Below are 23,190 nucleotides of genomic sequence, written 5' to 3' on the forward strand. Positions count from 1 at the left end.
GAAGCTATCTCAGAGTTCATAGCTTTATACCAATTTGCAGCTTGTTGCTTAGGTAATTTCTGAACATCATTGTAGCTTTTTGGCTCAAAAATCGCCTTATTGGCATACACAGTATTAAAATGTTCATCTGCAAAACGTTGTGGCTTCTGTCTCTTTCTATCTGAACGTCTCAGTCCGGAAGGAGAGTTAGACTCCTCAGACTTAATGGGACTAAGTGAACCACTAGTTTCAGGTTGTAAATCATTGTCAGATTGAAGAGATGCCTGTAGGCTAAGCTCACGATCAGAAAACTCAAGAGAATCTAACCTCCCCTTGGGTGCCTGTGACTTTAAATCATCAAACAAATCAGATTCAACAGACTTTTTGTCTTTTTCCATTAATTCAGAAGCACCATTTCCTGCTGCTGCTGCTTCTTCCTCTTCTTCCTCAGTATTATCTATACCATCAGTATCTTGGAAGACAGCAACTCCATTCCAATTTACAGTTTGTATCATGCTTCTGGTAATATGAAATTTGCCAGTTGCTGGTATGTAAATTCTGTACGCTCCCTGCTGGTAGCCCATTAATTTTCCCTGGACACTACGTTCACCCAATTTCTGCTTAGCGGGATAATGCATTATTACATCTGAACCCCAAATGCGTAGGTATTTCAGATTAGGGCGTTTTTTAAACAGCTTCTCATAGGGGGTGACATCTAAACCAGAATGATAACTGCGATTTCTAACATAACAAAAAGCATTAAGCGCTTCAGCCCAAAAGTCTTTGGGCAGATTAGCATCGTGCAGATAAGTTTTAACCCCTGCCTGCAGGTCTCGCTGCACAACTTCAACAAGCCCATTTTGCCAAGGACTTCGGGGGCAAGATAACTCATGAGTAGTCCCCTGCGCTTCCAGGAATTTCTCAAAATCCTCAGAAACAAATTCCCCGCCCCGGTCAGAAAATAGGTTCTTAATTGGTTTGTTAAAGTGCGTTTTTACCCAGTTGCAAAAAACTTTGTACTTCTCAAATGCTTGGGACTTCTCAGCTATTGCATAAGTCCAACAATATCTACTATACTGGTCTATCAGAGTAAGCCAGTACTTAGAACCTCCTAATGATGGTGGAAGTGGCCCAACTAAATCACAATGTACACGCTCAAATGGCTCAGTTACTTTCCTATCTGAGCACCTACCCTTGCGTGCAACCTTAATCTTATTCTTGCAACAGGATAGACATTGCATAAAGAATTTACATGGTTTTAAGTTGAGGCCATTAACAATATTCTTTGTCTTAATTACATCAGCAAAATTCAGGTGTCCCAGAATTCTGTGTGCCTCATGGACACACCCGGAATGAGGCCTTACATTCCTCAACCCCTGGCTTGACTGTGCTGCTCTGCAGTTAATAGGCGATTGGGAGTAGGTGCAAAAATACAGTCTATATAAACCATCAGATTCCCGGGCATATAATAGACGTTTGTTCCCATCGAAAAACTCACACATTGACTTTAAGAAACGCACAGTTATGCCTTGACGAGCAAAGCACCTTACTGACAATAAATTGTCCACTGACGGGCAGTAAATGCAGTTCGCTATCGTAATGTTTAAAGAGTCAAGTTTAACAGTACCCCTGCCAAGCGACTGCAAGACTTGTGAATTGGCTAAATGTACATTACCAATTTCCTCTTCGAAAGAAATAAACAAGCTTCGATCGTTGCAAATATGCTGAGATGCTCCTGAGTCCACAACAAAAGACTTCCACTTGGCACGTTTAAGTCTTTTACGATCTGTTGTCCTAGCATGGAAAACTCGCGGCTCGTTTCTGTCTCTACTATACGATGTCGGCTGCTGGGCTGACGACCGTGACTGACGAACAGAAACAGGCTTGGGAGTACTTTGCTTTCTTTTGGTTCTGCAGTCCTTTGCAAAATGTCCTTGCTTATTGCAGAACCAACAACGCTTTGCAGCTTTAAATGCAGTTGTATCACCACAGGTTTGCATATGGCGTTCCTCATTACTTCTGGAAATAGGAGTGCTTATGGCACAAGCCTCCCTTCTGTCCAACTCGCCCATTAATCTTGCTGTTACCCCTTCCACAGTTAATTGTGCTGGTGGAACAGCAGATATCTGGCTAGCTATACCATCAAAGTCCTCATTAAGGGAACATAGAATGATAAAAACATACTGAATATCAGGTATGTCCATGTCCCTTCGAATTAATTCGCCGCGTATTGCCTCCAGACGTCTCAAGTGTGCTGCCAAATCACCACCAGGCTGCAACTTCGTCTGGTACAACTGCTTGAAAAACGTCAATGCAGATGCTGACTCTTTTCTAATATGCACTGCTGCAAGACTGTCCCACATTTCTTTGGCAGTTTTCTTATTTCTTATATAGACTACTTGCTGGTCGCTGACTGCCAAATTAATTATCGCCCTGGCTTTTGCATCTCCTTTCGACCAAGCATTAGTCACAGGGTCAGGAGGGTCATCAGTTACATAGGTCCATACTTCTCTAGAGGTCAAAAGCGCCTCCACCCGAAAAGACCATAAACTATAGTTCTCATCTGTTAGCTGTGGGAAGACCAGAGCCTTCTCAGCTTCAGGAACCCGGTCAACCATTCTGGAACTCTTCCAGACCCACAGAACTACGCTAACAGGAAAAGGAGTTTTCAAACCTTTCTCAGAGTCCAAAAATATGCAGTCATCCACTCAGCAGCTGGGCCCATAACCAAAGATGTTGGCTGTTTGCAGTATGGTAACGCTGCAGAGAGCTTGCTGGGGAGACCATGCATTAAAAAAATAAAGGACTCAAAAATAACTTAAACTAGGTTTTAATAAGAAAAACAAAAACTCCTTTTACACTAAATACATTAACAACCAAACCAGACCCAACCACCAACCCATCCCCCAGGGTGATGGGAGAGCTAGGTGCTGCTCCTTATATACTACACCCAAATGCTGACACACCTTAATCAAATACAACTCAGCAGCACCTGCTATGCTTCACAGCTGTAAAGCTGGGTCTCGTTATCTTACTCTGGCCCTTGCTCTGGCCCCTTAAAGACATACACATCGGGTGCAACAATGATGAACCTTTACATTTAAAGAAACCATTCAACAATTGGGTGATCACTGAGCTCAACACAGCCTATCCAAAAAGGCATCCACTCAGGACAAAATATACAAAGCATAGTGCCTGACAAATGTCAATGACTGCAACCATACAGCATCACAACATGCCTGAGATTCCTCTTAGGAAGTGTGTTCTCACCTTGGTGAGGGGTCAAAACAACTAGGCCCACCTTATACAGAAATGACACCACTTAATTGAACGTCATGGCATCCCTACTAAGTATGGCAGGTCCAAGCAGAAACTACAAAGTTCACTAACTTATATTGTAGACATGATGGGCAGTTAATTTTCTTGTACTAATCTTCTGTAAAAGGAATTCAGGCACCAAGCACTGTCAACTGCAGTATTGCTTAATTCAGGACTATTGTGTAAGGATAATTATCTGAGTAAGGATATTTATTTCCTTACTTTCAGCATTTTTATACCACCCATTAACAATATGGTTTCTGGGCAGCGTAATTTTTAAAAAAACACCATTGGAAATAAAAATACAAAAGAAGAAAAAGTTAAAACAACATCAGAATAAAACCACTAGCAGAGAAAACAATAGCATCCAAGTACTATTCACTATTCTTCAAGAGTTTAAGATCCACACATAGATCTTGTTCGTCTTTCCCACATTCAGTTGATACAGATTTTATGCTGCATTCCAAGAACAAGTTCCTGCACTGTTACTTGGAATCCTGAGCACAAAAGCAGAGGAATGGAAAAATGCTCTCCCTCAGCTGCTAAGGACTCTTTTCCACATAACAACTTGCATTCGGGAGAATGATCCCATAAATGGCTATGTGAGTGCCCTTTTGAAAATCCTGTTCCTCGGATTTTGTGACCAGGCATGGGTACAAATCCTCCTCATGTTTCACTGTTCACAGGGTGAGTAGCCTGCGTACCTTGGAAAGCAGCCCTGACTAATGTCATAAGATGAAGGAGTATGAAGACCGAGCTCTTTTAGATAGGACTGAGGATGCCTCAGATTTACATGTTGCTGCCCAATGTGGTAAGCTATCAAGATGCCAGGGTTGGGCATCAGGCGGCAGTCTGAGATGAGCCAGCAGCCATGGAGCAAACCAATAATCAAGTCAGGACCAAAGTAAAACCAAGAGACAGGATTGAGGAAGAAGCCATGATTCAGCCAAAGGATATAGGAATAAACCAGGGCTCAAGAAAACCTTGCTCCTCTGCGAAGCCTTAACAAAAGCAGGAAGCACTTTTATACTCTTTTCTGTCTGAGAAGATCTAATAGTCAACCTGGAATGGCAGGGTAAGTCCAGTGCCTAATGATACTACACTCCCACATCCAAATTCAGTGGCTCACCACATGGGGCAGCCACACACAAACCCAAAGGCTCTCAGTTTATGCCTCAGTATTTCCTGACATATGCCTGTTGCCTTTGTCCATGGAGTTTTCTTGGCAGGGATACTGGAGTGGCTTGCCGGTTCCTGCTCCAGGTGGATCACGTTTGGTCAAAACTCTCCACGATGACCTGTCCATCTTGGGTGGCCCTGCACGGCATAGCTCATAGCTTCTCTGAGTTATTCAAGCCCCTTCGCCATGGCAAGGCAGTGATCCATGAAGGGGAAAGCAGAGACATCACCTTGCCAACAAAGGTCCGTATAGTTAAAGCCATGGTTTTCCCAGTAGTGACGTATGGAAGTGAGAGCTGGACCATAAAGAAGGCTGCTTTTGAATTATGGTGTTGGAGAAGACTCTTGAGAGTCCCATGGACTGCAAGAAGATCAAACGTATCCATTCTTAAGGAAATCAGCCCTGAGTGCTCACTGGAAGGACAGATCGTGAAGTTGAGGCTCCAATACTTTGGCCACCTCATGAGAAGAGAAGACTCCCTGGAAAAGACCCTGATGTTGGGAAAGATGGAGGGCACAAGGAGAAGGGGATGACAGAGGACGAGATGGCTGGACAGTGTTCTCGAAGCTACAAACATGAGCCTGACCAAACTGCGGGAGGCAGTGGAAGACAGGAGTGCCTGGCGTGCTCTGGTCCATGGGGTCACGAAGAGTCGGACACAACTGAACAACTAAACAACAACAACAACAAATTTCCTGACATATGGCACAGATCCTTGGGCCGTGATGTGGCCTACCGTTTGATTTGCCTTTGTCCACCCAGGCAGTTCATTGGCTTCCTCCCCACCCCTCAAGGTTCCCAGACTTGTGCCTGGTTAACAACAGCCTCTCATGTGTTTGTCCCTTGCCTCTCGGCACAGGCTTGTAATTTACTGAGTGTCAGCTTTGATAAAGGTAGACAGCAGGCTCCAGAGGGTCAGTTCCCAACCAGAGCCCACATAGCCGGAACACTATGACTGAAACAACCTGGCAAAGATATCAGTGCTCTAACCTCATCCTTAAGTAACAAGAACATCTTACAAAGTAATATTTCTTTGGGAGAAGGTTATAGGTTTCAGCAGGAAGAGCGAAAAGGTAATCCTCAGTGAGAGTGTCCTATTTGCTAACTGAGAATTAGCAAAAACTAGAAGTGTGAGAGTCAAGTGTCTGCAAGGGATTAATCTGGGATGTGCCACGTGTATTGACGAAGGAAATAAACAGGGAGAGGCATATCTTGAAACCCCACAAAGAGCCTTTGCCTTGTAGCATACAAGACAAAACGTAAAGCAAAGCAAAACAAAACAAGCTGAATATAAAATGTACTTTCTTGTTAAACTTCTTCAGAACACAAAGTTTGAAACCACACACACAACAGAATGGAAACTGAATTTATAAAAAATGTGAGATTAAGCTACAGCATTTCGAGACATGTGGCATCCTTCTCAGCGAAGTTAGTCATGTCACACATTCCCTCCCCCCCTACTGAGGCATGTCACAACCCAGAGAAGAAGTCACAGCCAAAACTCAAACTTCTATCGTGCTCTTTGTTAAACCAAGGCATGGCTGCATATGTCAAAAAAAGCAAATCCTCGATCCTTAGATGCTAAGACTTTTCCAAACTTTATTGGCCCAGAGTGTATGCAAGCACGAGAGTCTAGAATACAAGAACACAACAATATGCCATGAGATAGAACTGGCAGCTGGAATTCCTAATTAACAGCTTGGATCCTCCAAAAGCTCAAATGGCAAGAGCCCTTTGATGCAACGGCAAGATTGCAGCATTTCACTTTTAAAAGAAGATGCCTCCTTGGGATCACTCGTGTGTATTAATAGAATGCCATCTGTGTGGGATGGCCTTGCTTGCATTTCACCCTTCCCAACTCAATCACCAGATGGAGGTTGGGTCAGTGTGGTGAAGCTGCATTTTATACAGATTATAGGGTTTTCAAAAAAAGATTATTTGTTGGCAACAAAAATGATACATGGAAATCAAAATCATGTAGCGCAACGTTTAGCAGTGGAATGATGGTTTGTGCTGATGCACACTGGAGCAGGCTAATGATAAAGCTGATGTGCTTTAGCACACCCTGCCTTAGAGTCCACCTCACTCCTTCTGGGTTAGGAGAGGGTCTCCCCTTTAATGCGGGTAGAAGGATGGGAGGAGGACTGGTCTGGGTATGTGTAATGGTTATATGGGGTTGCTCGTGCGTAAGTTGCCGCCACTCTTGGCGAGATTGCCTGGTTAAACCTTTTCCTAGCTGGACAGCCCTTCACTTCGTGGCTGTTTCAGTTGCTAGCAGAATCCGTCAGTGGGCGTTTCTTGAACCTCTTCCAGCATAAAAGTTCTTTGATGCCAAGTCTCCGCCTACTCTCCCTGCGCGGAAGTCCTCTGCGCAGGATGGGTGTGGGCAGTGGAGGACCCGTGCTCTCCCCGCTGGTCTCCGGCGAGGAGTCCTGGAGCCCCCTCCCCGATGCCCCCATCTGCCCCCCTTTCTCCCTGGTGTCACGCTGATTTCCTTCCCCAGCCGATGAGTCCCCTCTCTCCCTGCTGGGCCCTTCTCCGGCATCGCTTGGGAGCCTTGCCTCCACTCCTGGCTCCGATGTCAGTTCCCTGACAGTATGTCTGGGCTGTTTCATGAGAGTGGAGCCTTTCAAGTACCATTTCTCCTGCCACTTCCTCCTCCATTAACACCCCCTAACTGCTCACCATTTTCTAATTCAAACACTGAGGACAGATACTTCTGCTTTTTAAAAATTTAAACTTTGCACAATTTCACTACCTGGCAAAATGCATTAGATTACCCTTCATGGTCTCATAGAAGTCTATAAAATTCAAACCACGTTAATTAGAAATCAGTTTTTTAAATAAAAAAATCATACAGGGTAGTAATAACATACTGTGATATTTATAGATAATGAAGAACTCTTCTGGAGAAGGGTGTTGGCATGTGCTCACTCTTTCAGCTGATTCTGTGGATGGTCTAAATTAGTCGTGGTTAATATTTGCCTCTTATCATGAATGTCAGGTAGTAATGAAGATGGCACGTTTAATCCCAGATCTCAGTTGTTGTCACAGCACTAACCAGGCTAATCACACGCCTAAAACCACTTGCGCCAAAATGGTCCTCTTGACTTCACAGTTACTCTAGAGCAGGGATGTGCAACCTGGGCACATGTGATCCTTAAGTCTAATTCCAGGCAGGTGACCTGGAGGGAGAAAAACAAGAAGAAAAGTGGGGGGGGGGGCAGAGAGAAAGGAGGGTGGCTCCAACCCCACCTACCTTTCATTCCAACACTACTAATTTCTGCCATGAGCCTCTTGGAAGGTTACCTCCAAAGGAATGGGGGCCCCAAAAGTAAAAAGTTTGTTCACCCCTGCTCTAGAATAACTGATTAAAAGTATTGTTGCTGGGAAAAGGGTCAGAATAAGGCTTCAGAAGCCGCACAAATAGAAGGGGTGGCTCAAATGACCGCTCTCTTTTTCTGAATGCTGTATTTGATAATGCCATTTTGACTAAATCAAGGCCAGCACTCAAGAGAACACTATATCAAGACCAGCATCAGAGAGCTCACTATCAGTATATATCAAAGGTGGGGAAACGTTTTCAGTCTAAGGAAAAAGTGGGCAGGGCAACAAATGAAACAATTTTTTTTAATACAATAGGCAATTCTCTGCACACATTCATATGCCTCTATCCTCCATACAAAAGCATCACCAGAGTTCAATGACACATTCCAGCCAGGCTTGGGGTGTGAAGTAGCAGTATGATCTGAGGAAGGCAAGGGTAACCTGGGAAGGGTTCCAGGGGCCAGACAGAGATGCTTAGAGGGCCACATTTGGCAGCTAGGCCTGATGGTCTCCATCCCTGCTATATATGATAGTAATAAATAATATGCTAATAAATGACTGTCCACAATTCTCAATGCCTGCAACACAGAGCATGAAGGATCTGAAATGTCCTGCCCCAGCGACTAAATTTAGAGTGTGGTCAAGTGCTTGCACTTTCCCTGGAGCTATCAGGAACACAGCACACGAAACGGCTTATCACTAACTCTTGGGATTCTTCATAGCTCATTTACTCAATATACCCAGAAGCTTTCTGTTGGTAGAGCGGAATCAAACCCTTGAAAGGTCAGGCTTACTCAGGGCCTTATAAGCTCTGGCTTAACGTGAGGCATAGGTAGCCAGTGTTCAGTCCTGACACTAGGACTTAGGCCATGAGAAATATTGTTTAATGAATTTCATGTGTACATTTTTCAAGGTGGCCTGCATAGCTCATATCCAGCCACTGATATGAATCAGACCTACTTCAGAAAGGTTTCTGGATCGTGTTCCTGCAGATCATAACTGTGGTTCATAACAATGAAGACAATTCCATTAAGCATCTGCCATGATGCTGTGGTTCCCCCCCCCCCATTCCAATATCTGGCCAAGGCCAGATACCAGAACTTGTTGTGAATGTCTGAGTCCAGTCCTGGAATGTGTGAGATAAAGTGACTGCTCTGAGCACGTATAAAACGTGCTTCCCTCACTGCTGCAGAAGTAATACCCAGTTTACATATTTATGAGATTACACATCTGGGATTTGTGTGAAATGGAGTGAGGACCCCTTGGTCAGAAGACGTGATTTCTAGGAATGCCTGCTTCAGGCTGGCACCTCTCATTTTGAAAATGGAACATTAGTATAAGTACATCTCAGTGATTTGAAAAGCTCATTGTTTTTGAAAAGCAGTCCAGAAGTCACTTTCTGGCCTTGCTTGGTTTTAGTTCATTAGGGGACACCGTGGTAATTGTATAAAAGCTGTGAAAAGACATGGATAAATTTACCCAGCACCTTTCTTCCTCAATGGTTTCTTTATTCTGATGTCAAATATTTGATTTTCTTCTATTTCAAAGTATAATAATATTCTGTTAACATTTTTTTTTACTGTTAATTTAAGTGCCATTAGAAACTTGAGAGCTTGCCTTTTGAAGGAATTCATGTCAAGGCTTTTTGATAACTTACTCTGGATGTGACAAGCTAGGAATCATTCATGGTGCGCTTGCTCCTGAGTGCTTACTGTAGTGTCTGTGTTTTGCTACAATCTCCCTGGGTTTCTTCTCAGCTTACCCATTGTGGTTTGTCTCTCACATATGAACACAGTTCGCTGGCTACCTAATGGGACTGTCATCAGCCACAAAATGGCTACATTTGTACTTAATACTAAACCAAGTTTTAGCATTACATGCATGCATAGGAAGGAGCTGCCACAAGGCTCAAGCTTCCATACTCCCCCATCTCCTTCTTCTGTGCAGCCACAATTGCTGGTTTGCATGTAACAAACCAGTTTTTGTGGGAACTGAAACTAAACCCTGCTGCATGGGAAGATGAGGAGGGCATGCAGGAGCCAAAGATCTATGGTGACTCCTTCCTGCTTGTGCCCACAGTGCTAATCCATGGGTTAGTGTTACATGCAAATGTGGCCATTAACGATAAAGGAAAATATTACAGCAATACATTGCAACAAAAAGTTTATTCATTAAAAGGGGAGAAGGGACATGAAAAATGATGTACAAACATCCTTTATTGCTTTTGCATTGTATTAGTGAGCAACTGGGAAGATGTAACTAATTGTCTAGCAACCAACAGTGTGATGCCCTCAGTTTACTCCCAGCCTTGAATAAGTTTCATGTCAGCATGTGGACAGTTGAACCTATCAAGACAGACCAATTGGTATCTTTAGACTGTACAAGTCCATACTGGATTTCTGGTTTAGTACACTTATTAGTAGTTATTTAGAGTGAAAATCCTTTATAAACTGGAAGCATTGATGTACAACATACAAGGTCAAAAGGTCCGTGCAAATTCATGTTTGGCTTTTAATCCATGGGCTAGAGCTGGCAAAACTAAACTGACAATTGGCTCCATATATGCCCCAAACTCAAAGCAATTAGAATTCATCCAGAAAACACTAACAAAAATCCTCTCCTTCTATGCAGGGGAAGCAATCTTGGAAGGTGATTTAAACCTAAATCTGAGAGATATTCCACCTACAACCCCATGGGCTACCTTCCTCCAAAAGATACCCCAAACGACTAGAGATTCTTAGAAATTACTAAAAATGCTAAAACAGAGGCCTATACGACATCTGAGGCAAAAAAACAACAACCAGGAGACACCAGCCACACATTCCAGGCGCCATGGCACAACGCCCAAACTGGATAGCATTCTGCTCATTCAAGTCCTGATCCTTTTGGTTGAAACAACAAACATTGGTAACATTAAGGTAACAGACCACAAACACCTCCCTTGTTCTCTTATAATGGCAATGGCACCCACTTGAGAGGTGCCATAACGGAGTTCCAGAGAGTTCTGAGTGAGAAAAAGTCCTGCCTGTATATTTGGGGTTTCTGTGGCAAATGCTTACAGCAGATCAAGGATCTGTTAGAATCATAATCAACCTCTATATGTGCATTGATGTTTACTTTCACCATTAAACGTTTTCACATTATGTAAACACAGGCCTCGTATATGCTCTGATACCCGTCTATCCTTGGAAGAAGAGACTGACAGGCCCTAAGTGCTGTGGGATTTTCTTGTCAGTCTGACTGACAGCTTTCAAGGAGACAGCAGTTCATTCGACTTTCAGATGTCATCTACATGAATAATATGAAAAACAACTCAGCTTTTTGTATTTCCCTAATACTTTCTCTTGGATTTTAGTGACAGCTATAAAACTCCAGTGCTTTGGGTGAGGGAAAATACTTCCACCAACTCTCCAAGGTCTAAAGCTCACAATATACAAAAGCTTTACAGCTCAAGACCTTGCAATTGTTTTTCTTTTATCATTCAGGCACACAACACAAATCTCTGCAATGTTTTAAAACATACAATATACTTTTAATGCCTCAGATGCATTACACTCTTTTGACAGCAGCTGGCATTTCACCACTGATATTATTTTAGTCATTTGACCATAATACATGCACAACAACTTCTACAGCGATTTCCACGCGATCGCATACCACTGGTGAATAGGCAACAGCATCAGCGGTTTGAAGGGCTCAAACCATTATAGGATTTAAGATTACAGACATGCTTATTCCACCACAAGGATGCAATAAATAATCCAATCTATATGTCTGTGTAGGGGGGTGTCCCTGCCCCCTCGTCTCATAAAACACTTCCACAGATCATCTGCCTTTCTGCAATCCAAGTCAGAGTTGCTCCCACTTGAATCAGTCCCTGATCCACCTGTGATCAAAAGTGTCCAGCCAACTTTTGCTCAAATGTGGTTTCAAAAGAGCCTTTTCTGTCACCATTTAGGCAGGGGTGAAATGCAGTCCATTGGGTAGTGAATATTCTTCATGCCAGTTCTGGAGCAGTCTGAACAGGGCTCCATGGTTTGTTTTGCTCCATTAAAAAGATTTTCTTACCAGTATTTGACAAGTGCTATCACATCTTCTCCAGGCAAAACATTCCTGGTTACTTCAAACTTTCTTTTCTAACGCCATCTTGTTGCCATCCTCTCAAGCTGTCGTCTGCATTGTTCTTACAAGTGGTGCTCAAAACTGGACACAGAACTCCATATAAGGTCTGACTGATGCAGAATAAAGAGGAAATGTTTCTTACGACTTGGAAGCTACAGTTCTATAAATGAAGCTAACTCATGTACAGCTTATGTTTAACTAAATTCTGTTGCTCTTTACACAAGTATTACTACCAAGACAAGTATCCCCCATCTGTACCTACACATTTGATTCCTCTCACCTGCCACCCATTTTAGTGTAGAACTTTGCAGTTGATTCTGTTGAAATTTATTTTGGTCATTGCAGGTCAAGTCTTCCATTCAATCAAGGTCATTTTCAATTTTATTCTTTTCTTCCATGGTGCTAGTTATCCCTCCTGATATTGTGTCATCTATGAACTCAATAAGGAACTCCTCCTCTACTTCATCTTTTTTTTTATTTCATTAAATTTATACGTAGCTTGATAATTATTCTGAAAAATCCCAAAACAGCTTATGAAGAGAATGAAACAATAAAATCATAAAACAAGTTTACATAATTCAAAATTAACAGTAAAACAGAACACATTCTACACATCTCGGTAGGCTTGTATAAACAAAACTGTTTTTAGCAGGTGCCAAAAAGAATACGATGAAGGTGCCTTCATGATGGCAATAGGCAGGTAGTTCCACAGTGAAGGTGCTGCCACACATATAAGAATGAATGATTTTAAAATGTTGAAGAAGAGTATTGGGCCTAGATCAGAGGTCTGTGACACCTACTCAAAGCCTCTTTCCAGTTTGATGAAGAACCATTTTTGAATGTCCTTTGAGTGTGGTTTTCCAATCAGCTGCATATCTGCCTGAGAGTATTAACATCTAGGCCTCATTTAGCCAGCATGCCAACCAAAATATAATGGGGAAAATTCACAAATGCTTTGCCGATATCAAGATAAATTACATCCACAGCATTCCCACAATCCATTAGGCCAGTAAAAAGAGAGAATATTAGTCTGGGATGATTTAAAAAATAAAATAAAACCATACTGAGCTCTACATTGCTTGAAACTAGCCTAAGCAACTTCTTATAGGCAATATGCAAGTACTGTGCAGTCTTTTCAGAATTATTTGTTGTAGCTCAACTCTTCAGTCATGTTTACATGATTTCTTTAATAACTATTACTGCTAGAAACTGACTTTGTTTAAAGTGAGATCCAGGAAAAAGTGCCTAACAGCATGCATACCATATGGCAAGCACACCTGTTTTGTGTACAACGTTATGCCGCTGAAAGGGAAGAATATTATGTGAAACATACAGTACCTGAATGTCTCTTTTTCTGATCTTAGTTTTGCTGTTTGCAGTACAGTATTGATTCTTTGGCCCTTGTGCACCAATTAGATAATACCCTTTGATTGCTCTGATTGTTGCATTTATTTCTAGGTAATTGCAACTTTAACTCTCAAGTCGTGATGGAAAGGAAAACAAATCCAATGATGAAAGTTTAAAGGAATTGGGTAGGTTTGGCCTGGAAAGAGCTGAGTGGGTTGTCCATGACAGCACTCTTCAAATGCCTGGAAGTCTGTCACACAGAGGAGGGAAAAGACTTTTTTCTCTGCTGCCCCACAGGGCAGGATTTAATCTAATGCAATGAAGTCACAGGGTGTAGAGTTGCATTAGGTGACATGTCTTGATGGAAAGAGAAGCACAACAATGGAACTAATCACCTAGAGGGGTGCTGGGTCCTCTTCTCATTGGGGGGCTATGTGCACACTATACATTTCGAGCACATGACTTCCCCCAAAGAGTTGATACAATTCCCAGTGTGCTCAATAAACTACAGTTCCCAGAATTCTGTGGGGGAAGTCATGTGCTTGAAATGTATGATGTGTACACAGACAAGGTCTTCAAGCAGAGGCTGTATGGTCATCTGTTGGGGATGCTCCAGCACTGTGTTACACTGAGCAGGATATTAGATGGCTTACAAGGTTCTTTTCATCTCTGTGATTCAATGAAATTCTGCCCGTTGTGTAGAAGCAATTTATCTGTCAGCAGCCCCCACACTGCTGGGAGAATGTCTGAATGATCCAAACACAAAGGCAGTGCACTGATTACATAGACCTGCAGACTGTCCCGTTCTGAGGAGCACATGTGCAAAGGGCAATACGGAAAGAACCTAAGGCCTAAGTTGGTTCAGGGGAGAAAGGTCTTTCTAGTCCAGCATTCTCTTCCGCAGAGTGGCGGGTGAGAAAGCCCACCACAATATGTACAAGACATGTAAATACGTTCACATGCCTTGCTGAGTCATTTAATTTTTTCTTCTAGCCACACAGGACGGAGCTGCTTCTGGAAAGAGAGTCCCTTGTGGCTGAGAGAACTTAAAAGCTCTTCAATTCCAAAGCAGGGTGGGAGGGGGGATTCCAGGCTTGCTGACTGCCAAAGCCACCCACTCTTCATCCCCTGCCAGGAGCCTTTGTATCCAGGTGCTAGACACATAGCAACAGCATCCTAATCTCATCTGTGCTGAGAACCATTGAGCAGCAGCTGCATGAAAGGTATAAGCAGCTATTTTCCTGACTTGGGTGAGTATTTTCCTGGCTTAAGACCAAATTGGTGGCTGTGGCATGCCTTTTTCTTTCTTTTTCTTTTTTTAGTTGGCTTGAGAACAACGTGATGAGCATGCCATTTAATTTTTCTGGCCTGAGTTCATGTCGTTGAGCAAGCTGAGTGTCTAGAAGTTGTACTGAATGCCTTTTGTTCTCTCTCCTTTCCTCTTTGTAATAACTCCTTTGCAAGACTGTTTGCGGGCAAAACCCATAGGTTTTTGTTTTGGAAAGCACTCAGGAGGTGCCCGAGTGAGACATATTAAAAAGTTTCTTCTTCAGTCACGGTGGGATGTAAACTACATTTTCTTTTTTTAAAAATAAAAATAAATCAAAGATCCTTACAGATATTTTGCTGCCTCAAAATATTTGGCTATAGGCCTTGGGGTAATAAAATGTTGTGTTTATGCAAAAAGACAGTGGAATAAAGAGCAGACAAGAGTTGAAATTATGAGTTGTGTCCAGTGTGGGACCAGTGGGCAATCACTGGAGCATTATTTCCATTTCATCAACTCCCACTGTGCACCCCCAGAATTTGCCCCAGGGGGTCCCCAAATCCTCTGGATCTGATTTGAAGAGTCATGGCAGCAAGAGAGCATAGAAGGAGAACAGAAAGCCCTACTGCACACATGTATGCCTGCTGCACCAGCAGAGCTGCAGCACTGGATAAGGCCCTTTGTCATTTGGAAAATCTTAGCTCAGATGTGAACCTGACACACATCTTGGGAAGCTACATGTCTCAGGTGAATTTTACCAGGCTTCACATGTTTATATACTGAAACAATATTTGAACCTGAGTCAAACAACTGCTGGCTGTTTGCAGAATCTGGGTTTGATTTCTGGTGTTTGCTACACACACCTTTAAAACCAGGGCTTGCAACTCTGTGCTGAGCTCACTATTTATTTATTATATTTCTATCCCACCCTTTCTCTCAAAGGAGCCTAGGGCAGGAAACAAACAAGCAATAAAGCAAAGCATCTTAAAGAACAATTCCAATACAGATGTAGGCCGGGAAAGATCTCTGCTTAAAAGACTTGTTAAAAGAAGGTCTTCGGCTTGTGCCCAAAAGACAGCAGAGAAATGCCTATCTAATATTTAACAGGGGGGAATTCCAAAAACCGGCCCAACTATATTAATAACCATGCAGTAATTTGAAGTTTGCAACGGTGAATCCAATGGTAACATAATTTTCCAAAGTAAAATGATGTGCTTGTTTTCGAATGGATTAACAAGCTTGCTTCTGTAAAGAAAGTTAAATAATGTGTGACTTTTAAAATACAAATGAATACTACTAGTGCTTGTGTAGTTTCAGCATAGCTACCACTCTGGTGTTTGTTGGTAGAATACAGATTCCTGAGATGATGTTGGCATTGTGAGACCATTCTAAACCTCCTGAGAATCTGGGCAGGGAGGGGGATAAGTAAATGTATGTTTAAGATTCTAAGAAAGCTGAAGTCTGATGATAACAAAGATGTGGGAACTCTTGACACTACTCCAGCTGAAGCAAACTTTCAGCAAACTCTAGAGAGTTTCATTCAACAGGATGAGCTTACCAAGAAAACAGTCATTTCTGGCTTGGTCTCCAATACTAGCAACAGCTGTGAGTTCAGCTGGTAAACAGTTTTGTTTTCTGCTTGTCAGTGAGCTTCTAGAACAGATGCGGAACGCATAAAAAATAGGTCACTGAAATATAAAAAGGAATGCACCAAGCTGAAAAGCTTGTAGTGCTCAGATATTGCTGCAGAGCTTGTAATGTCAAATTGTACACTCCATGCGGTTGTACTATACATCAGACTGTCTTCAAATGATAGGATTACCTAGAAATTTCACCAATTGCAGCAAGAAAGCTTATCAGCAAATAATGTAGGTGAGTTCCAATTCTTATGTTTTGGAAGCCACATAGTTTCTGCCCTTTATTATATTGATCCCACACTACAAAGCAGGACAGCAAGGAAGAGGAACCAGAAACTCATCCTCCAAGCCATTGTTGCCCCTCCCACCCACCTCTGGGCAAAGGAACACTGGCATGGAAGTAATTACATCACCAGCCCCTCCTATTGGCACACAAGCAATTCATAGAATCATAGAATTGTAGAATTGGAAGGGACCATGAGGATCATCTAGTCCAACACCCTGCAGTATTTTGCCCAACGTGGCGCTCAAACCCATGACCCTGAGATTAAGAATCTCGTGCTCTACCAACCAAGCAAACTGATGGGTTGCTTAAAATGGTACAAGTAGGCAGAGAAAGGGCTTGTAATAGGCACAGTGTACAACCTTCAACTTCACAGCAAAACATGTGCAATAGTTGTACTCGGTGGAGAAATAATCACTGTTTCCCTGTAACTACTGTTATAGACTATTCATTCTCACTCAGAAATGTGCATAAACTCAAACTTATTGTGGCAAAAGTGTATCATACACCAAAACACTTAGGAAGGCCAACTCAATCATGCACAAAACAGTCTCCCAGAATCAGCCCCTGGGAAAATTACCCACGCCGCTTTTATGGTGTTTTCATGCTTTGTTTTGTGTTTTGGAATAAATGGCAATCTTACAATAGTATATTTTTGATTTCTGATAGCAGTTATTGACCATTTGTGTACATTTGAACTGTGGTATGTTTTGTGTCAAACATAATCCAGTTAGGCTCTTGACATATTTATCTAAACAAAAAGGAGTATTAGCATGCATGTTAGCATGCATGTGTGATATCATTCATTATGAATTCATTTAACGATCTAAGCGATGGGGGGAAGTCTATGGGTGAATGACTTTCCTTCATTATTTCTGAGGAAAGTCATTGCTAGGGCTATGTTTAACATATCAAAATGTGCAAAGAAAAACCACACTCTGTGAGTTTTGTTCAGAGACGTAATATCTAAAACAATTCTATGGCATTCTGTGTCAGTGCTCAAACTCTGATCTTTATTTTGAAAGATACTGCGTTACACACAGAAGAGTGGGTAGGGAAACACACTTCTGTTTCAACAATATGTTGGGATCTCCACTTAAGAACGTAAGAAGGACAGGCCGGATCTTGTTCTCATAGTGGCCTGTGGGAAACCTGCAAGCAGGATTTTAACCCCAAGGGCAATCTCCCCACCTGTGGTATACACAGAAGCATAGCCATCAATAGCCCTTTACACATTCACTTTTCACACAGCAGACCAAAGTTGGAAGACCATGACAATTAATCCACCCACCAAGAAGGGGAGAACAATTTTCTTCGTTTGTCCCATATGTTCAACTGAGCACCCTTTTTCCAGGAACCTCTCCCCCACAACTTTGTACACAGGTACATCCTTACTCGGAAAATTGCTGCTGTGTACCAGTCTACACCAGTGAGGGAAAAGGCAGCCTAAATGGTAGAGATAGTTCCCGGCTCTCCATATATCTAGCCTGGTTTCACATTAGCCCTGCTGCTATATATATATGACCACATGAAAGGGCTCTTACATTGTCATCTGACCTGACCTGAGTCTACCAATGATGACTCAGAGGAGAGACAAGAGGATTTGCAGAAAGTGATCTGTGGTGGCTGGTGCCCATTGCGACTGGCAGGGCAGGAGGCAGGGAGACCAACGGTAAATGCATGACAAGCAGAGTCACCCTCTGACTGGTGGTAAGTCAAAAGGCAGCCAAGTGGAAGGAATGGGGGTCAGGCTGAGGTTTGTGGGGCACTGTCCCAATTGCCCTAAGAAACCAGCTTAATGACCACAACAGAGGCACCAAATTAAAAATTCTAAAATGTCCTTCCTAATCCAGTTCTCTTTTTCAATCCATGTGGCTGTTTGTCATCTATACATACAGAAATTGGGGTGGTGGTGGAGGAATTGGGTTGGATATAGTCCCTCCCTGCTCTGCCCCTCTTCTCACCAAGGATACAAAACACAAGTAGCTGATGCACCATGGAGCCCCTAATCAATGGCCTGCGTTAAAAAGTGCAATGCTGTAATAAAACATTATTAAGCTTCATTAAAAAGCAGGTTGTCAAATGAAAATGCTCACTAAAAACTATTGGCAAACGGATCTATAAAAGGCATTGGACTAGGAAAATTAACCCTCCAAAAGGGGAAATTTTTCACATGACGGCTATGTTGTCTGTGGTCACAACAGGGAAAGAGCTCCATCTGCTGGCAGAGGTTAGAAAGCTCTTTTCAATGTATCTACCCCCCACACCACGTTTATAAATGTCTTCTCAACTTATGTGCATGATTTTGTTTCACAAAAAAATACTTCTACAAGAGAGGTTGGAGGAGGCACTATATATCATTAGACAAATTGGATAGCTTGCATTATACCTAACTTCATGCAGTGGAACTGGCATTTCAAATGGGCCTGTATTTTCTCACTAGAATTGCCACCCTTTTGTACAGATCATGACAAACCTACTTATTATATGGGGGGGGAAATTGCCTTTGAAAGCCAAGCAACATGAAGTCAAAGCACTATACAGTTTGCTTCAGGGCACATGTAACCGCAATCACAACGTGATGAAATTTCACTAACAAAATCAAGGCCTGCATCTGCTCCACACATTTAAAGCAGTATCATACCACTTTAAACAGTGGTGGCTTCCCCGAATCACTTTCCCCCTCACGGAATTATAATTATCAGAGTGATTTAACAGTCAATTCCTCTTCCCAAGGAACTCTGGGAATTGTAGCTGCGTGAAGCAAAGTGGGGGTCTCCTAACAGCTTTCAGCACGCTTAACAGATTTATGAGAGAGGTTTTGAATATTCACACAATTCAAATAGTATTCTTAGCTTTCAGCCTTTCACATGTGAATGTTGCCATTCTGCAAATTTGGAGCATTCAGTGCCCCATCTCTATATATTGGCTACTAAATATTTCTAAAGTGCCACTCTCCATGTGCTGAGTCTTTAATTAACCATTAACCAGGTGCTCACTGGAAGGACAGAACCTGAAGCTGAGGCTCTAATACTTTGGCCACCTCATGAGAACAGACGACTCCCTGGAAAAGACCCTGATGTTGGGAAAATTGAGGGCACAAGGAGAAGGGGACAATAGAGGATGAGATGGCTGGACAGTGTTCTCGAAGCAACCAGCCTGAGTTTGACCAAACTGCGGGAAGCAGTGGAAGACAGGAGCGCCTGGCGTGCTCTGGTCCATGGGGTCACGAAGAGTCGGACACGACTAAACAACAGCAACAACACGTGAACCATTCAACTGCTCCTTGCCTTAAGTACAGTTAAAGTAAGTTGCAAGGCTACCTCTCAAGTATTTGAATATCAGGAGACATGGGATTTGCCCATTTATCCCATGCCTTGAACTCTAGCTTAGTTTTGTAGCCTTTGTCCTAATACACAGAAAAGTGGACTTGTCAGCCATCAGAACAATTGCATGTGCCATTTGAAAGGTAACATTCCCTGACAGATTGAAGTAATCAGTTTGACTATGCCTCAGAGTCTGGATTTGTCAGATGAAGGTCAGGGAGGGCACATGATGTAAATACAGTGAATATAATTTATCCTTATCACAGCAAACCTCTGCCATATGTTTCTTTCTGCTGGAAATGTCCCTTTTGCAGAAGGCATTCTGAAGATTTCTTTTAGAAGAGAAAGGGGAATAAGGCTTCAATCCTAACCACATCTACTAAGAAATTAAATCCTACTGAATTCAACAAAGGGCTTCCTCACAGGTAAGTGAAGCTAGGATTGCAAGGTGTTGTGTTTTTTTAATGTATTAATTTTTTTAATCAACATCTGTTCCAACAAGCATTTACTCCTCACACAACAGCTTATAAAATCCCAGCGGGGTGCAAAAAAACCTGAGGTGGTGGAGCGTTTGGAGAGTGGTACTTTGACTAAGTTCACATCTGCACACAAGCCACTCTGGACCAATCAGTTTCTCTCAGTCTAACCTACCTCACAGGGGTGTTGGGGAAAATAAAATGGGAACAGTATGCTGCCATAAGACATAATGTATTGGGGCATCCTCAGGTACTGTAGGAACACAGAAAGCTGCATTTTACTGAGCTAATTGGTCCATCTAGCTAAGTACTGTTTGCACTGAACAGGAGCAACGCTTCAAGGTCTAGAGCCTGTGGGCACATCTGGAATTTTGAGCATGTGCTGTAGACATTGCCCACCTCCAAGGTTGCTACTCTAACCCCAAGAGCTGCTAAAAATGAAAAGAAAGTATGCATGCGTATACATATACACACACCATTTGCTTTAGCTAGTAAAGGAAGCAGATAATCTTGAACATGCATTTTCATACAGACCCCCTGGCCCCCCTCAAACCATCTCTGAACTAAACATAACCTTGGTAGACTGCCCAGTTAAAAATTACAGATCCAGTAATTACTGGCATTGCAAAAACATCACTCCAAGGCACTGATCCTTGTGGAACTTGGTGATCTTTAGATGAGGTACCAGGAAAAGTGCCAACAAACAATGCGACACATCTCTGAGCATAGTGGTAGCCTATGTTTTTTTTATGGTGGCTTTAAAGGAGTCTCTGTAAAAATTATGAGGATCCATAAGGATCACTGTTTTGGCACCATGGCCGTGATGGGTCAGAAAACTTTATGGCTCAGTTAATATGTGATCTATGATTTATGGTGGTTAGGGAACCCCTGAACAGGGGGGGAAGTAATTTCTAGAGCAGGCTTCCTCAACCTCAGCCCTCCAGATGTTTTGAGACTACAATTCCCATCATCCCTGACCACTGGCCCTGCTAGCTAGGGATCATGGGAGTTTTAGGCCAAAAACATCTGGAGGGCCAAGGTTGAGGAAGCCTGTTCTAGAGGATCATTTATACTGGCTCCAACTTGTTTGTGTATGCTCCCCCTCTGCCATACGATTTTCTCTCCCCAACTTTCACTCTTGGCTTCTTAAGTCACCCCATTTTCTTTTAAATTGTCTATCTGAGCCTTGAAAAGCACACAGAGCTGAAAGAAGACATGGGAAAGTGAGTTGCACTTCCAGCTCTATGTACTTTTGAAAAGGGGTGGGAAGACAACCAACACTTTGTGACAAAAGGCGCTGGAGGTGTCCTTGGAACAAAAATAAGATCCGTTGTAAATACTAGGCAGTTTTTGTTTTCCCTTTTCAATTATTCAGCTCAATGGAGATTTGAATTTTCTGGTTGCTTATGCTCTGGGGAGTAAAATGGGTATATTTAAATATATATATATATTTATCAGTTTGGCTCTTTGATTATCTGCTGGCATGCATCCTTATTGGCTTGCGATTCTGTTTCTAGTTATGTTCATTTAATGATTTCCCGAGGGGTTTTCAGAAATGAGGCTACAAATTAACGTTTACTATCGGCAGCAGGATCTTACACTAAATGTGTAGCTTTCACCGATTTATGCAAAAACAAGAATTGAGAAATTTGCTATGCTGCAGATGTCAATGAGAACAAAGGTACGTTTAACCATAGATAAATAAATATGGGTAGCACATATGGTCTGGTCTTTGATCAGCGATTTTAATCGCTAATGTACAGTTACTCAGGAAAATAAAATTCAAGCATGTTCAAACATCAAGTTTGGAGTTTGGATAGAAATAAAGCTGGATAAAATAAACCCAGCATGTTTACTAAATTTTGTTTCCAGTTTTACTAACAATTACTCTTGTGTTGGCTCTCTGGCTTACAAGGCTTCTGCAAAGCCCAAATAGTCCTGGAGAAATGCCCTGCAGTCTAGTTATTGTACTGAATTATTTCAGTGCTGCACCTCCAGGGAATTGTGTAACTTGAATCACTCTAAGCAGAGCCAGTATCTGAAATGTAACTGATCTCTGAGCCTGAATTTGAGTCTCAGCTGGGTCTCGATGAGGCTTGGCATATATATATATGACAAAGCCTAATGAGCACTTAGTCACTTGAAAACTTATGTTGATTTTAAAGATTAAATTTTTCAGTAAAATATATAATCTCACAATGTTTTATTATCCCAAAATGCTATGGAAGGGGGAAAGTTTTGTACTTGCTCTGTTGAAAGGATTCAATGAGTTTTCCAAACTATGTTCTAGGTTTTGGAGGCAGGCAAGTGTAGCGCTAGTGACTCTCCCCAGCTAAGGCTGAGTCTGATGTCTCAATACCATGGGCTAAGGAAAATCTCATCACGACCAGACAATAGAAGTCTATTTCTACATGGGATGTGAAGTAATATCATACATGAAGGCAAAAGAAGGGGCTTGCAAAAAGCCAATAATATAGATCTCAGTATGCCCTTCAGTAGAGTGAGAATCGGCCCTGAATTAAAGCAAAATGTGTTAAAATTATATTCAGAGACATGAGTAGAACGCCGAGGTATGATGTACCAGGATTATATAAAAGGGCTGCAGTGATGTCAGAAGAGTCAATTAATCAGATTTGTAGGAGCTAACTATGAATATTTATAAACACATGCCTAATATGAATCATAGTACAGATTAATACTATATGCGGGTTTTCTACTTAATCACTTGTAGGAGTCTTCTCCCCCACCCCTAAAGTAAAACATATTTAGCCATTTACTCATGGCTGCTATTTTTATCCAAGCCTTTTTCAGATTCAGTATTAAAATACACATCTTTCAAAGGAACTGTGCAGCTTTCTGTACTTCAAGTCTACAATGTCAGGAGCCCTTTATAAACTGTGCACCTGAATATGTCATGTTGACAGCTTT

The 23,190-nt window shown here is 42.2% G+C and overlaps 1 long non-coding RNA gene across 1 annotated transcript in view; it reads left to right on the forward strand.

The window, feature by feature from the left end:
- Positions 1-14,890, forward strand: part of LOC128417756 (uncharacterized) — a 38,753-nt gene extending 23,863 nt beyond the window's left edge. Inside the window, exons 2-4 of the long non-coding RNA XR_008331540.1 lie at positions 10,436-10,722; positions 13,385-13,458; positions 14,267-14,890. This is a non-coding gene — a long non-coding RNA (uncharacterized LOC128417756). The remainder of the gene's footprint in view (positions 1-10,435; positions 10,723-13,384; positions 13,459-14,266) is intronic.
- The last annotated feature ends 8,300 nt before the right edge of the window (positions 14,891-23,190 follow it).

Source organism: Podarcis raffonei, chromosome 7 (assembly GCF_027172205.1).
Source record: "Podarcis raffonei isolate rPodRaf1 chromosome 7, rPodRaf1.pri, whole genome shotgun sequence".
Lineage (NCBI taxonomy): Eukaryota > Metazoa > Chordata > Lepidosauria > Squamata > Lacertidae > Podarcis > Podarcis raffonei.